Below are 227 nucleotides of genomic sequence, written 5' to 3' on the forward strand. Positions count from 1 at the left end.
TCCACCCACTGTCGCCCGCGCCCCGCCCCGCAGCGGAGCCCGGCTCCGCCCCCGTCCGCCCCGCCCGCCTGCGTGCTCCCGCGGCCGTCGGCGCGTCACCGCGCCGGGCGGCCAATCAGCGCCCAGAGCGGAGCAGCGGCAACTCTGCAATTCATCCCGCAGCGCCCGGGCGGAGGGGAGGGGCCTTGCGGCGGAGGGGCGGAGCGCGGGGAGGGGCGGAGAGCTAG

This window comes from Monodon monoceros, unplaced genomic scaffold (assembly GCF_005190385.1).
Source record: "Monodon monoceros isolate NGI ecotype Baffin Bay Population unplaced genomic scaffold, NGI_Narwhal_1 Super_Scaffold_9, whole genome shotgun sequence".
Lineage (NCBI taxonomy): Eukaryota > Metazoa > Chordata > Mammalia > Artiodactyla > Monodontidae > Monodon > Monodon monoceros.